This window comes from Plectrocnemia conspersa, unplaced genomic scaffold, assembly GCF_051122295.1.
Source record: "Plectrocnemia conspersa isolate PC_06_02 unplaced genomic scaffold, ASM5112229v1 ptg000012l, whole genome shotgun sequence".
NCBI classification, from domain to species: Eukaryota; Metazoa; Arthropoda; class Insecta; order Trichoptera; family Polycentropodidae; genus Plectrocnemia; species Plectrocnemia conspersa.
Window position 1 is genome coordinate 7,828,177 of NW_028277176.1, and position 16,828 is coordinate 7,845,004.

General features: G+C 31.8%; 1 protein-coding gene across 6 annotated transcripts in view; it reads right to left on the reverse strand.

The window, feature by feature from the left end:
* The window catches only part of sfl (N-deacetylase and N-sulfotransferase sfl), a 313,934-nt gene that overhangs the window by 253,574 nt on the left and 43,532 nt on the right, over positions 1-16,828 (reverse strand). For 4 of the 6 annotated variants that reach the window (XM_088199103.1, XM_088199100.1, XM_088199101.1 and 1 more), the window contains exon 2: positions 11,898-11,922. The exons of the other annotated variants lie outside the window; for them this stretch is intronic. The gene's annotated coding sequence lies outside the window, so the exon portion shown is untranslated. The remainder of the gene's footprint in view (positions 1-11,897; positions 11,923-16,828) is intronic. 6 annotated transcript variants of the gene reach the window in all.

The following is a 16,828-nucleotide window of genomic DNA, read 5'->3' on the forward strand; positions in this document are numbered from 1 at the left end:
ATTAAAATCATTACGGAAACACAACGCTAAAATTATATAACACAGAAGCTTAAAACAGCGGATTTAATTACGGTATCAAACAAAACCAAACAGCGCGCTATATTGCCAAGGTTACCTGTGCAAAAAAACACAAGACGCCGCCTTTTTGTGTTCGCAAATTGGATACAGTTTTTTTATTCTCTGACCGCATCACGGCGTTGCGCCTTCTGCTTTCCGATTTCTGTTTTTTCAGATTTGGCGTAGGCGAAAAAAAAAGGAATCACATCACGCCAAGCCGATCCAAGGTAAACACGAACTTAGGGGGTTCGCTTTTGTAAACTTCTTCCTCGGCTTAGGATGTGACTGCGACCGCTCTCCGCCAAGGTAACGAACGTTAGACAAAGTTGCAAAATTTCAAATAAAACACGAAATTCTCCTATAAATCCGCCTTTTATTCGCCCGGCCAATAAATCCTTCTTTTATTGGCTGGCTGAAGAAAGAGAAATAAAATACGGAGACGAAACTCACATATAAATGCGCTCCTCTGACTTTAATTCTAAACAATACGAAACAACTTCAATTAAAAGTTTATTTTATTTCCAGTTTAAATTAGCGAGTTGAGGTGGTGGGTATAAAAAGTTGAAAATCTTTGGAATATAATCTCGCTTTAAAACGATCCGTTTATAATAACTTCGTTTTTATCGACTTCGTGCGCCCTAAATGAATATATGAAGCCGTCTCCAGAAAAAAGGTTCTATATATAGCACACAGTAGAACAAAGTGTGATTTTATATTCAAAAAGGGATCAATAAAACACTTTGTTAGCTTTACTACTGTTTTGATTAAATTATTATAATCCTAATATATTCGACACCATGATTTGTGTTAAATGTTGACTCTCCTATGAAAATAGCCTTAAAGCCGTAAACCAACACCTATTTAAATTGAATTGATATAAGAAAACACAAAGGAAATAGCAAGAATGATTATGTAAAAATAAGTCAGGCGAGATGAATAGAACAGTCTTTAATAATAAATATTAATCATATTTAAGATTCTAAATCGCTGAATAATAAAAAAATTGCTGGAAAATTGTGTCAACTTCATTAGACGTATTGGATTTTCATCAGCTGGAATCAGTGCAAAGTCCAGTTTCAATACATAAGAAGATAATAACTATTTGAGCGCGATCACGCTCGCGTTGAGCGGTTACATGTTACGTCAGTATCTCTTGACAGTTCCCGGGTGCCGCATGTGTTGAGTTGAATTACTATCGCACACAGGCACTCACTGGACACAGTTGCTTCGGAACTTACCTACACAGAATAGGTAAGAAAGCGACCAACGAATGTCACCACTGCTCCGAAGACGAACCCGACGACGCTGCCCACACGCTCTTCAACTGCCCAGCATGGACAGAGAAAAGAAGCAAATTAGAGGAAATGGTTCCATTTATGCTGAAAGACATTTTCAAAACATTTAAGAGCGAATAAATCTATTTCCACGTTAAAAAGAATCTTACTCCATTATTAAACAAGTGTTACTGACTATACTTTTGACCAAGATTGTGTAACATCTAATTTAGTTATTTTTCTCTAGAGTTGATCTAACAATGAGCTCAAATATTTTACAATTGCATACAATCTCACAAATATTAAATCAAGTTTAACTGACAAGAATTTTCTGCAGTTATTCAGACGTAAATCGAGTAATACAGGAAACAGGCAATTTGTAAATACATCAAATTATATTGTACATCATAACAACCCCAGCAAATAAATTTAATTTGAATAATCTATAAACTAGAGTAATAAATTTTTAATCTAGTTCTAAATCAGGGATCAGAGAACTTTTTACAGTTATTATTTTTTTATACATTTATTAAAATATAATAAATACACTTAAAATAATTATTATTAAATTTTAAAAGAACAAATAAGAATAATAAGAAGCATGTTTAAAACAAAAATAACAGGTATATAGTTTTATGATGTATGTAAAATTTATTAACTTATTGATTAAAATTGCATGAATTCATTAAAAACATATTTTTATAAACTTTTTTTCAATTATTACTAGTTGATTTTGGTAAATCATTAAAGGTTTTAAATGCAAAATATTTCAAATAATTTGTGCCAAACTTTACAGAAAATGCTTGAGAGATGTGTAATCATCGGTAGATCTAATTTCATAATTATGTAGCTGTTTTCTAAATTTAAATTTAGTATTTATAATCGATTTTCCCTTTAGTGTTTTTTTTGTTACCGTTATTAGTTAATATTTTTGTAGAATAGTTATAGGCTAAATTTTAGTCTTAATTTTTAATCTTAAGCGATTTTAATTCAACGTTAACGTTAAAAACATCTTCATCAAATAAAATACATCAATATATTTAATTTACTAACACCGACGGTGCAGTAGTAACAATAAAACTCAACAAGGTTGGGGATAGGTACGATATCGAAAATGGAAGCCAGAGCCAATGTCGGAAAATCCATCCTTCCGTATCAACCCGAACAGTTGTCTCCTGGGACTTGATTCGCACGAATTCGGCACCGAAATTTTCGCCAGTGATTTCCAGGCAGCTAGAGCTGTGGCTAAAAATAAATGTCACGCCTCGAGTCCCTCTCTGTGTCCGATATTATGTGTATTATATACATAATACATCAGCCATTACAGAAGTACTATCCCACATGAATTAGGTCAGTTTATTTATTATGTGTCGAGTTAAAGAGCTGAATGGCTCGATTCAAAAGCGATGCTCGAAAATAAGGGACGCGAATTTCTATGAATTCTCAAGGTCAAGAGTTTATACAGATTGTCAACACCACCCTTCATGCATCGTGCAACAGTCGAGAAGACAACGATTGTACAATAAAACACTTTACAACACTAGATACGATTTGTGCTATTGTAGAAAAATCTAACCTCTCAAATATTTTTTTGTATCTTGTACTTGACCGACTTTATAAAAATGGATTTAGTAGTTATTTACTAACCAAAAAGTAACCGCTTAACTGTGGAGTCAGTGGTGTATTATGGAACAAAATTTTATCAGATTTTTGTGATCAGAGGGTTTGAAAAATGTGCGTACATCAATCCATGGTGAAAAACGCTCTATCACTGATGGAAAAATGTGTCACTCTGATGCCAGTATTCGTGAAAACAGACACGTTAATATAAAACTTCTGGTCAGTAAAGTGGATATATCATAGTTAAACATATTAAAATTTAATTTAACACGTTGGATATTTTTTGTATATAGGCGACGTAAAAGGAATACATTTGATTTATCTCAAATGCAAATCAAACGGTACCTAGTAGGTCCAAGTAATTATGTTATGTAACAGAGAAATTACCGCGCCCTTTTTAATGATAGGGATGGCTGGCGAAGTGAAAATAAAAGCAGATATTGCATAGAGTACGCTCGGGATAAGGATTCCGGTTTGTTATTGTGTGCGTGAACTGTGTGGCTCAAAACAATTTCGTTCAGAATATGTATTTTTTTTATTTTAAAAGAAAATATATGTTTATTTATCATACATACATCTGAGCTAAGTTAGAAATTTCAATGGACAATTAAAAATATATTATATAATCGAAGAAACCAGACATTGATGTCATAAATTAAATATTTGCAAAATTCAAAATCTTTCACTGGTCAAAAAAATAATGAAGTCTTAAGCTATTCTTCAAAAGCAAAAAGATATAAAATGGGGAAAGAAATTATTCGCAGATTGTTTAATGGCTCGACAACTCTATTAAATCATTAGAATGCATTGAATAAATTAAAAAATTATCATTGGCGCAACGATAAGAATAATAACTTTTTTAAGCCTTACAGAGAATAGTGTAAAAAAACCAACAACGTACGGATTAATGAAAAAATAATTAAAATATTTTAATCCACGGGTAAGAGAACGAATAACTTACAGTGTTTATTTGAAGCCTTGATATCAATTAACCCAGATATGCCCAAGAAATTTTGTTCTCTTAAAATTTTTATTTATAAATAAAAAACAGTGGCACGAGTTTAGTGACCTACCCCATGGGACAGTGGGCATATCTGGGTTAAACCAATATCAACACAAAATTATTTAAAATAAATCACTAGAGAAGATCGAACTTCTGTGCCACACTGCACTTTAATGACGAATACCAGCGTTGACGAATCAGCGACTGTCCTTAAAAGAGAAAGCGAGACAAGGAAGTACACGCTACATCGCTTCTCCCTCTCATATACATGTACACGCACACAATAACAAACCGACATCCTTATCCCGAGCATACTCTACACGAAGTTGTTTCTACTACTTTTAAATTTTTATCTCCGTTCAGAAATATTTTTACCCAAATAGTACACGGAAGCTTCACTAAAGGTTGGTGTTAAATATTAGCAATAAATAAGACTCAATAAATAACAAACGTATCTGAAAAACTCCGCGAAATGTGTTTTATTTTTAAAGTGTAAATATATTTTTCAATAAATATCATGAAAACTAAACAGTTTGTTTGTATTTTTATAATAGATTAAACGAAGTAAAGTTTAGAAACAATAAATGGGTCGCGCACCGCATTTACACCGCTGGTCTTATGTTGGAGAGCCCTGAGCTAGAACAACAAAGGTTGATAAAACAAAACATAAGTGCAAATGTAACATTTGAACATACAAATTAGCCAGGCAGACAATAAACAATAAACAATACCCATGATCTTGTACTAACAATAGCAATGCTGTGCGTATACATTGTTAATATCAGATGATCGCCCACAAATGACCACCCGTAAGTCACGCTTTCACTAAGGGATGCACAGGAGTTTAAAAAATTTGCTTTCGGTCCTAAATTGGCCTTCTATTACATTCGTCAAAACTCCGTTAAAGAGACATGATATAGGACCCTAACACTCACATAACAAATCAATCCCATGCTTACACACAGACGAACATAACATAAATTTTTCACATCTGCGAGTCTACAACTTTGCAACTCAAGATGTAGCGGGTTTCACCTTCGTAAATTAAGAAATTCATTATATTATTTTTTTAATAGAATACAAATTCTGTATGTTATATATTATATTAAATTTGATATGTATGTTCTTCATTATAATTATCCATTTAATCCCAATTCAGTTAGTTTATCTACCGCCCCCAGTGCATATATTGTGGTTATTTTTATTGGGCCAATCCAGGAATCACACATCGTATTCCCATCGGGACTGTTTAAATATAGTTTTCCACTACGAGCATTTTTCTCGAATTTTCCATATATTTATCCCGAGAAGGCCGTCGTATTTATTTTATTCTCGCACAGTCGTGTATGTATTTTAGTTATGTCTCGCTTCGGCAGTTTTACGCGCGCGTCACACGTCGCACCGCTCCAGATCGGTCGCGGTCGTAAAAGCGTTTATTACCCAAAGATTGCACACGCCCCAGCCCCGCAGCATCCCCGGGAAAAACTTAGCAAAACACGCGCGAGATAAACTCGGCGACAAAGTCTTTTCGATCTGACGACGATCGTTTCGCGCTATATCAAGATTAGATATGCGAAAAGCGCGAGCTTTTAGTTAAATCTCGCAAATTCAATAAATCATGACACGGTCTGAAATGTGAAATCCATACATTACAGGATAAATGTCGGACGGCTGTTATAAATTTTGGCCGGCGGTGCCGATATGCCAACGGGCGACTGTTACAATTGAAAAATATGACATTCATTGATCAATAAAAATTGCGAGAGGGGGTTAATTCCGCAGCCACCCTCCATGAGCGACATAATTATGGCACAACGGCGTGAAATACATCATTTTTTAATTCGCACATGTGTGCAAATCTGACGGACATTTTATTACGCACGCACGAGTAACACGAAGTGAAATACATATTATACTGGTTTATATAATACAATAGTTTTGTGTGAATTGACATGTTTTGTTTATTGCTTGCCGGACAAAGCTATCAGGCAATATTGATTTAAATGAATTTAACTAGACTAGAGTCAAACGGTGCAGTGTCGATATAATCGTCTCAGTGAAATGTTTGCTAGACTAGTCAAAACGCTAAGATTAACTGGTCGTCTCAAGTAACCTATTTGAACTAGTTAAATGTTTGACTTATAATATAAAATCTAGAAATTCTAGGGGCGATGATAAAATATTATACCACTTGTGTCCTGATTAGCTTCTAACTAATTTCAATTTTGGTAGAATTAAGAACAGACCTTTCGTAGAAATTTAAAGTATTATATTTTTCAAACTAAATATTATTCAATACTATATATATCAATAATTTTTTTTAATACTAGTGTTGTATTATATTTAAGATTTAAGAGTAAAATACCATACTAACTTGTCATGTGTAATACTAGTTAGAAATATTCCATTATAATAACCATGAATAATCAAATAAAATTTAAAAGGCAAAATAAGCTCTATCTTTTCAAGATAAACTGGCTTTCCAGATTACGTGACTTTATTTTTTTATTATATAACAAACACATCAAGTGTTTATGACATACTATGATTCGTTCCTCCAAGCATTTAATGGCCATTATCTCGTGTTTACAAATTCCTAGCGCTTCAAAAGTAAAGCTCTATGGATAATTGCTCTCTTCTCCAAGTATAATACATCAACATATTTTGTGTTTTATGCAATTACTTTGACTCTGTGCAAGCCAATCTTCCACGTACAATTGATTGATTCGTGGAATTTTTAAGCTCAAACAATTTTATAGTTTCGCGCACGCAAATAATATTAAGATGAACACGAAAACTTTAAGCAAGGGGTGGTTCAAGATATGTTTATTTGATATTTTGACCTTTGATATCAAAAATATAACTTCTCAGAATTGCTGTTACATTTATATCTAAAATGTTAATAACTTTGTCTTCCAAGAATTGTATTATAGAATAAAATGTAAAATTATAAGTAAGATATATTTTAGTATTATTTCAATTCATTTATCAATAACAGAACAACGTTAAATAAAACTTTTTGTAACATTTTTAAGCAACGTAAAAAAATCCATTTTCGATTAAAAAAATAAACGTCAAATTTGTAATAAAACACGCAACAGTTAATGCATTTTTCATGTGTGAGCATATGTTAAAAAGCACACGCATTAAAAGGCGACATGCAACATAAACAAATTTCAACATTAAAAAGCTACGATTACACGCTCATATCACATCAGATCTGGAAACACTATATGAGATAAAGAAACGCATCAGTCGTAAATCTGATGCGTTCGGGACATTACATTTCGTTTAAAACGTGCAAGTAATATAAAAACTTACTAGTCCAATTATCTGTATATCAATATTTTAACTCACAACAATTACAAATTTACAAGGCTTAAAACTAAGATAGTACACATTTAAAAATCAAAGAAAATATTAACTAACTACATATGTGAAAATAATATAACTCAATTAAATCAAGCACACAGTTTAACACATAGATATACATAATAAATCATCGGCATTGTTATATTATTTTTATTTATACGCGGTGTTAACAATTATTTTACATAAAATAAATTTCTCTGATTCCTAATTTTTACATACAGGAAACGGGTCATTAAAATATTTTAGGAAATAAATGTAATAATTAAGAGTATATATTTAATTGGACCATTGGTTTATCGGCACAACCGGTTATTTGGGCCAAATCCCAAGGAACAGAAACCAAATAATGTTACTAACAGTAATTTACTTCGGTTATCTAGGACGCTAATTTCTGACAATAGATGACAATTTAGGATGTTACAATGAAAATGGAGACTGTGTAGATGCAATTGTTAAAGTCATTAACACAAAGCATCAATCAGTAAGCTAAGACAACGACAATGATGATAAATATCCCCTTGTTTGTGTGAATACCTGTGCTGATTTTGTACAATTGCAATTCTACAAAAACACATTTAGCAGGTAAGGGAATTTTCCCCCTCCCTTTAATTTGGCCAGAAAAATGCATGGCATTAAATTAAATACTATGAATATTGATGAAATCAAAACATTAAAAAATAGCTTGAAAAAGCTGAAATGAAGTCCTTGATTCTAAACCAGAAATCTTATTTATCCTTTAAAGAAAATCTGAACAGTCTTGAACCTATCCCGAAAATATTTTTTAAATCATATCGGAATACATTTTTACCGGTTAACATATATTTTTACCTGTGAAAATATATTTTATATGGCAGTATATAAATTTATTCACATACTTTATTTACACGCGATATATAAATGTTAAAGCAATTGTGTATTTTTCATTTATATTTTTACTAGTAAAGTCCAAATACATTTTCACCGGTAGATATATATATTTCTACTAGCGAAAATATAATTTAATTTATTGAATATAATTTATGAAAGTATATGCTACTCTAAAATGTCTATGAAACTTTATTTGACAGTTGGAAAACGTTTATATGCCGTTCATACTCAAACCTAACCTAATGATAGTTTTAACACTAATTATAATTTTAAAACTTTCAACTGACAAGCAGACGTTCTTCCGTCATGTCGCCAAAAAAATTGTGTCGCCTCTTCAGTCTGTGTTGCTAGTGTACCGCGTAGCTCCAGAGTAGTCAACAAAATCAGCCCCCACAAATTAATTGAGATAAAATAGCAGATCTCCTATTATATTCCAAGCAAACTTTTCACTGATGTTGCTTTCTATGACAGTGGACTCGTCAGTTTTTCTTTAGATTATTTAAATTTTTTGATTATCACGGCATATGTATCACTATGGTAGTCAAAAAGTGACATTATAAATATTTACTCAAACGTGTAGTTGAGATTATAAATATTTACAGATCATCCATAATATATAAACAAATTTGTTTTTTAATAAATCTAATTTAATATATATTTTAATATAGACATTGTGAGTGAGGCAAAAGGCACTCTTACGTTATTATTGCGATCACGACATGATAGTAACACATTTTTAGCAATAATAAAGCCACAATTACGCGCATGTATCCGGCTCAGATTAGGCTCGAGGAGAACTTCCTGAATTTGAATTCATAACACTAATCCGGTAAACTCACACGCGTTTCCCAAACTGAAGAGATGCGTCAGATTCGGTCGAATCTCTTAGGAGCCCTAAACGGACTCCCCTTTTATTGCCCGGGTCGCGTTTCGGGAAATTGCCGCACTTCGTGGCGATATGTCTGCAATGAAAGTTTGTCAAACGACTATACAATTCGGACAAGAGGAGACACAGAGAGGCCAGGGTAAATGGCGTGCAACACCCTAATCGTATACAGAGGCCCGACGTTGGTCCCATTACGCGAGTTAGGGGCCGATTAGGTAAACTTTAACCTCTGTATGCGTGGTGTATGCGAGTGCTTATCCGGAGAAATTCGCCAGGGAAGATTTCCAAGAAGAATAAGTGGAAGGAAATCGGAGAAAATTCGCGAGGATTAAGCGAAACTTCCTTAATGCGGCCGCCTTTACGTTCAACCATTTATATCCTCGGAACCGCTTGTAAACACTGTCACGATCAAAGTTACAAACAACAATAACTCTCTCGCATAAAATAATTGTACACTTGAGGGCACCTCGGATCCCGTTTGAAAAGTTTAGCGATGACGGGACGCCGTCGGGGGAGTGTCGTCAATCAAAAGCCGGGACAATTATTATTATGCGCACTTGAAACAATGCGAAAAATGAAAGCTTTGCTTAAGCAAAAGGATGTATTTCAGAGATTATTAAAATGTTCATTAAAACATTCCACTGAAAACCATATTCATAAGGCGGTATTCTCTTAGGTGTATGTCCGAATTTCAGAGGCATGTCGCTTTTGAATATGGCATGCAAACTGCTGTCAAATATTTTAATATTTAAACTAATTACTAATGTGATTTCAGATAAAGTTTTTTTTAATATGATCCATAAACATATTAAAAAAAAACACTTAGAGCCACGTAGAATTTTGTTAAAGTTTATTTGCTTAATTAAGTTAAATTTATTTAATAATCAGGAATAAAATATTTTTTGGATTAGATATACCTTTAAATACTGCCAACCAACGATTAACTACCAATGTTTTCAAATATCATAATATAATAACCATGATGATATTCATCTCTATTAGATTGACCATTAATCATCGAAAAGCAAGTGTCACAGAAATAGTGCAATTAATGTCTTACCGGGTATGAATAATTAAAACTTATCTAAACCAAGATTCAAACGCTGAAAAGAGAAATGGAATCCCATTACCAATTAGGCACGGATTATCTTAACATAAAATTAAGAATCTAAAAGCTTCCACCTTTCAGAGTAATTAAAATCATGAGAGCACTAAATCTTACAACTGCTTGAGAATCGAAATCGTGGGAAAAATGACGAAGTTGTACAACATTATTGCCGGAAGTCCACTATACACTTTTTTCTGGTCTAAATCTATGGCTCACACACTGTGAGTGTTACTTTTTCTGCAAATCACAGATTGCTAACTTTATCACGAATTCGGATACGGACCTAAACGAAAATATGCAGGTCGGTCATTAAGAAAATAAAATTCTTGTCGACCGATCTAAAGTGTCAGCAGTTTAGGTCTCTATCAAATAAAACACACAGCGTGCTCATTTGGATACCAATGCGCCACAGTTTTCCTGATTATAGCAGCATTTAAATAAACATAATGAATCACTAAATGATTTTTTTTAATACATATAAAATATCCTAAAAGTAGCCCATTATTATATAGTTTTCAATACCTTATATTTAGCACATTTATCTGTTAGATTAATAAAATCTAGACAAGCCTAATCTATAATATTCGATCGAATTCTTAATTATATAATAGTCACTAATTTAGATTTCCTAGACAAGATATAAATTGAAAAACACCACAAACGAGTCCATATGGGATTCAAACCTAAGTCTTTCAGGTCAATAGACAGCGACTTATACATTTAAGAAATAATACGATTTGTTTTACTGCGTCTCATGGACCAAATACTTATATAATATAGATATACTTTTTTTAGAACTTTTTTGATCGATTTTCTACTGTTTATATTTGAAGACAAGCATGTGGGTAGAAACTATCGACTTGAGGTCAGCAAGCGGGCGCACTTGAACAAACCTTCTATCCTTTCAATAATATATCATACACATACGTTTGAAAAAAAAAGAAAAGATAAAAAGCATCTTGGATTGAACACATACATATCTCTACAATCGGTTAAACTGAGCCGAAGAATTCTATTGCTCAACAATAAATATAAGCCAATTGCACTGAAACTACAATACTTTGAATTTCAATTATATATTTAGTAAGTCTGAAAATATAACATACTAAATATAATAGTGAAATACTCAAAGTCTATTATGAATTTCATATTTCAGTTAATTCATAAAAATGTGCCTTTACTCGTCATCATAAATTAGACATATTCAATTATTGTATTAGCTAATTGTGAGTAACTTAACTTAATGCCATTGTAAGGGTCCGTGATAGGCAAAAAATAATAATATGGAGATCTAAATATATATATACAAGATTTCATTAACTATTTTTTATAAGGCTAATGAAAAATATAGACATAATCTTTCAAATAAATTAACCCTTACATAATACCTCGATTATATTACACAAAGAACAAGAATGATGGGCCTCGTTGCGGTTAATAAAATAGAAGGGTGAAATCTGAGGGGTCATATTTATGATGGACGAGCTATATACATGCTAAAGAATTTATACAAGCCGTTCCGTAAGAGTGCGAAAAATATACATTTTGAAATATTGCAGATCTTTGCTCTTTGGGACAGCGGCATCGTTGTCCAACACTTGAGACCATAGGAATAAAATCCAGATGGTGCTTTCGTTACGAATAGAAGGTCAATAGTCGACACGTTAAAAACTTATGATATACTTATATAAAAATATAATTAATACTCACTGATGCTTTGTATGAGTCTCGGTCTCTGAAAAATACAAATAAAATTGATTAACATAAGTATAATATTACCCAAGACGCAATCTGAAACTTTTGAAGGAAGATGGAAAAAAGGAAACACGATTTTTTCTTCAGACAACAATCTTACCGTGGTAACGTCCATTAAACAAGACCGAATATAAAATTCTCAAATGAAAAGCCACTCGAGACGAAAGAGAAACGGAAAAAAATAAAAACACGACGCTAAATCCACAAGAAACCGTTTACTCCCATCGTCTCAATTATTTTCATAGCCATTTTTTAAACTCTCCGCTTATTGTGCAAAATTAACATTTTTTTCTGAGCGAGTGATCACAGAGGTGGGTTGGCGAATGTAAAAAGAGCTCCTGGCGAACACAACGTAAAAGGCAATTAGCCTTCGAAGAATGTTTTGCACGGCGAAATTAATTATATTACGTTAGGGAAAAGTCTTAATTTAATTTTTAACGTCGTTTCATTAACAGTGTGTCATCTCGCTGTCGGCCTGAATTGTGACACGCTCTCTTTACGACGTGTATTTTATAATATTAAGCACTCGTGACATAGACGTCTCGTTTTAAATTTTTAATTTACACTTTCATAAAATGGATACGAAATCAATTTATTTAGATCTCCCTTTACACAGTACACAAATAGATTAAAAGTGTTTCGACATATACTAGCGTTACATAATTGATCAATTGAAAAATATGTTTATGGGGAGAACAATTTAAAAATAGATCAAATAGTATTCAAGTAATAGAAAACAAAAAGTTTAATTAATAAATTAAGTTTTCAGGGAAAGAGGTGTGACGTTTGTTTTACCGAAAAATTCAAAGTAAGTACCTTTTGTCAGAGTATTACATACCTCGTAGCCAACCAAATAAATAAGGTCCCAACAGTACTTCTCCCTATCAATTGACAATTGCTTAATTCAACTAAGAGAAAAGACGGAGATCTTTACATTGCTAAATGTGTGAATGTTAAACATTGCGAGCGAGTGTGTTGCTCTGCACGCGGTAAGGTCGGTGGAGCGAGTGAAAATATGGCCCCGGCGCGTGGTAAGGTCGGTGCGGGCGAGTGAGACTGACAAACGAGAAAGTTGCTCTGACACGCATCAAATTTGGTAGAGCAATTGAGTATTTTATTTTGAAACTAAAGCTAGTTCCTAAGGATGCCGTCGACAGATGGCAAGCGCGGCAACTTAGTGCTGTGGGATCTGAGCGGCCAAGCAACCAACGCAAAGCTGGTCTTCAGCAACACTAATCAATTTAAGGAGAGTGATAGCTTTTTTAATTTCACCTAGTCAACCTTTCGCTTCAGATTGCACGGACTAAGGCTAGGCTTGATTTCTCACCTAGGTTATTTGTGCGAAATAAAACTGCTACTAAAATCACTTGCTAATTTGTTTATAGCAATGGTATTATGAGCATGCAAAATCAAAGCATGAAATAGTGGCGCTTACGATAAATAAAAATCCATCCGTTATACTGATGATTTTTTTCAAAAAATTAAAATCACTTTTCGTTTTGATAGGCGTTTAACGATAAGTAGTAATGATAGAAGCTAAATTTATAAAATATAAAAAATATATGTTAGATGTTGAATATATTTTACAATATTGTCAACTACTAAAGCAAGTACTACGTGATATAATAATACGGGGTGGGTTTGTTTGCGATTAATGCCTATATGCCGATACAGACGGGAAGAAAATTGAACCGCAAGCATCGATAAGCACGACATTGGATTCCAGAGGCATCAAACAGGTTGGTGAACCGAGACAACAAAGCACCACTTGAACCTCTTCGCTTCTGACCAAATTACAAGGTAGGAAACCTTGTTATTCACGACGCAGATCAAAACACAATCATCGTTTCGGGCATATTTTCAAAGAATCCTTTGTGCGGTAACGCCAGACACAATAAATTTATCTCTTATTATCGCAGAAACATTCGTTTCATCTCCATACCGCTCCAAGCAGATTGAGTGATACGCTCTCTTCGTGTGCAGATGTGTTTGTTTGCAGTTTTGATCCTTGTATGTATTAATATACAATAGTATATCCAAACAAATTTACTTATGTATATATATATATATATATATATATATATATATATATATATATAAATAAATGGTATGATACGTATCTCTGTGAAATGTTTCGAAAGAGTTGCATTATACGTGTATCTGACAGCTGTTTTCAGTTATCTGAACATCGCCCGGAAATGGACTACACATTGCATATCTCTGAAAAGTGGTGGAAACACCGCTGAAATCTAGCGCGCAACCATCCACGTGGAAAATTGTCAAAATGCCGAAAATATTTCTCATTTTTGGTCTACGAAACAAGTGGAATGCAGTTTTTGATTGCCTAAATGAAATAACAAAAAAATATTTTAACATTGTTATCATATTTTTAATTAGGTTTGCTACACATTAATATTAATTTTATTTAATATTATATCAATTTTAGCGTCTGACGCTGCGCGTAATATGAACTTCTATTATTTCTAAGCTAACTGTAAATTTATAGCTTCTCTCCGTTGATTTTTTCACTGATACGTAGCTAGTTTATCATAAAAATAATAGTTTTAGAGAACATAAACAACGATAGCAAACTACATTTTTTCAGCATTATTTATTATTTGCGGCTACGGCTCATATGCCTCGTATCTGCGCACTTATGATACATTACATATAGTTCAAAGCCTTGATCTAGGGATTTTTAAGAGCGCTATATTTCACCGCGTTTAATAATCTTTATGAGGCCATAATGTCGTCAATATATTTTTTATTACATTAGGCCAACTTGGGCGCAATATCTGATATAATATTTTATAAAATATTTACGTTGAACATAAACGTAATACATGCATAAACTATTTATTAAAAAAATAAGAACCTTATAATTAAATTATAACATGGTTCATCGAGTATATTTTTTTGGAACAGAATACATTCTTATACAATTAAATTCATTCTTTACCGACATGGTAATAAAAAAAATTCTCACACACTACGCACTTATGGCGCTTTATTGATTTTAATAAAAAGGCTAAATATATATAATCTAAGAACGCGAGAAGCAATATCGCCTGAAATGGTTATTGCTAGATACTTTCAACGATAAATGTTTACCAAAGCCTCTCACTATAACCGTTTTCAAATCTATTTATAAAATACGATTGAAGAAAGCAATGCAAGAAAAGAGAATCTGAACAAGAATTTATTAAAATGTAAAAATGATATGTGCCATAAAACGATAAGATCCAAAGGCTTTTGCTTTTGATAATATTTTTTTTGCGTTAATAAGAATATTTGATAGGGAGTTTATCAATGTAATTTGTAGTAAGTTTCAGTGGTTCTTTTCATTTGATTAAATAGAAACATTTTTTTACTGTATGAGTTTATAAAGAAGAATGCTGATTAAAATTAACGATAATATTTTGCCTGTCATAAACAAAAACAATCTAGTTATTAATTCCATCAAATAAGTGAAACTGATAATGTAAAAAATATTTACTGTGCGGTCAAAATAGATTATATAGAACTATATAAGTCACAAATAGAATGTGATCAAAACAAAACGATTCTAGTAAAAAATTATATTTTTTATAAATTCTACGAGAGGTGTTGTGTTGTTTCTTTATTGGAGACCAATCAACATTCTACCGTGTATAGAAAAAATAATAGAAGAAGTAGTAATCAAACAATTAAAGGAATTTATTACTTCTCAAAACATAATATGTGAACAACAATCGGGATTCAGAGAAAAGCATTTCACTGAAACTGCATTACAAGTAGTGATAAATGATTGGCTGTTGGCTAAGGATACAAACAAAATAATTGGAGCAGTTTTCTTGGATTTCAAGAGAGCCTTCGAAACAATAGACAGAAAAATAATGTTAAAGAAATTGGAGAGTATAGGTATAAGTGATATAGTTTTAAGATGGTTTAATAATTACTTATATAAAAGAAAACAAAAAGTTAAAATAAATAATGTATATTCTGAAGAGAAATTAGTGTCTTATGGAGTACCACAAGGGTCTAAATTGGGACCATTGTTATTTGTTTTGTATATTAATGATATAGTTAATAACGTAAAAAAATGTAAAATTCATCTATTTGCGGATGACACATTAATGTATTGCATAGGTGATAACATTAAAGAAATTGTAAATAATTTAAATAATGAATTAAGTATATTAGAAATATGGTTAAAGAATAATGTACTGAAATTAAATGAGAATAAAACTAAATGTATGTTTATTAATTATAAAAATGTGTTAGATAATAGTACCAAAATAGTAATAAATAACTCTAGTATAGAAATAGTGGATAATATAAAATATTTAGGAGTAATTGTTGATACAAAATTAAATTTTAAAGAACATTGTAATTACATATTAAAAAAAATTAGTAGAAAAATAGGTTTATTATCTAGATTAAGAAATATATTAAGTATAAATACAAAAAAAAAAATTTACAATAGTATAATATTGCCATATTTTAATTATTGTGCAACACTAATTAATATGTTAAATAAATTAGACAAACAAATGTTGCAAAAATTACAAAATAGGGCAATGAGAGTAATCTTAAATAAAAATAGATTAACTAATTGTAAAAGTATGATTGATAGATTAGAATGGTTGAATGTTCAAGAAATATTGAGTATGAATGTTTTAGTATTTATATATAAGTTAGAAAATAATATGTTAATAGAATATTTTAATAAGTATTTAATAAGAAATAAAGATGTACATAAATATAATACTAGAAATAGAGAAAATTTAAAGATAATTAAGTATAAGAAAACGAGTACGGCTAGGGGAATTATGTACGGAGGTTTTGATTTATATAATAGTCTTCCAAGAGAAATCCGAAACAGCAAAAATATAACGGGTTTCATA